This window comes from Octodon degus, unplaced genomic scaffold (genome assembly GCF_000260255.1).
Source record: "Octodon degus isolate 3935 unplaced genomic scaffold, OctDeg1.0 scaffold00083, whole genome shotgun sequence".
In the NCBI taxonomy this organism is placed as follows: Eukaryota; Metazoa; Chordata; class Mammalia; order Rodentia; family Octodontidae; genus Octodon; species Octodon degus.
In genome coordinates, this window is record NW_004524659.1 from 6,584,205 (window position 1) to 6,585,153 (window position 949).

Genomic DNA, 949 nt, shown 5'->3' on the forward strand with positions numbered 1-949 from the left:
CCTATTTAGAGACCTCCCCTTTCCTTTCCTCCCCTCCCTTCACCTTCCCTTCCCTTCCTTCTTCCTTACTGGAGACTAAACCTAAGGCCTTGAATATGCTAGGCAAACACTCTACCACTGAGCTATACCTTAGAGTTTTTGTTTAGTTTTGTTTTTGAGACAGAGCCTTGCTAAGTGGCCCAAGCTGGCCTCAAACTTCGGATCCTCCTGTCTCAGCCTCCCAAGTAGCTGGGATTATAGCATGTGCCCCTGGGCCTGGCTAAGGGATAGTCTTCTACGTGGCTAACTCATTAATCTTACCATCAGCCAGGGGCTGCTCACGGGGCAGACCCATTGTGGGCGGCGCTTCACTGAACAAACACTGCCCGGTGAACCATCGCGTTTGCTGCCCTCCAGGACTCCGCAGTGGACAGCAGACAGCAAGGTAAGCCAACAGGAGACTGTGCTTGGGACTGGGCAGAGTGAAAACTAGAATTTCGGTCTGAGCAGTTGGTGTTTAACTTGAACCTTCAAAGCACTTGCGACATAAGTTAACACTTCCACATTTGCTTTAACTACACTCCAGGGGAGATGGCTTAGTAGAATAAGAACTTCCCTGGCAAGCGCAAGGGCCTGAGTTCAATCCAAATAAATAAAGAAAACAAAATTAACTACACTCCAGCCTGAAGGTCCTTGGGGTTTGGGGATTTGTAATATAAAGACCCCCGAGAGAAGGGCTGCCTGTCCTTTCTCTGTGTCCGCACACCCAGGTGGCCACACACTTCCACACAGCCCAATTTCATGTGCACACAGGTTCTCACCATACGCAGTAAGCTAGACTCGCAGGCTTTCTCAGCCCCGGCTGCACACCGGAATCCCTATAAAATCAGAGAATCTGGAGGGCGGTTCCCTCAATCAGGAATCTTCAAAGCTCCTCTTGTGATTCTCAACTCGCCGCCAAGACTGAACC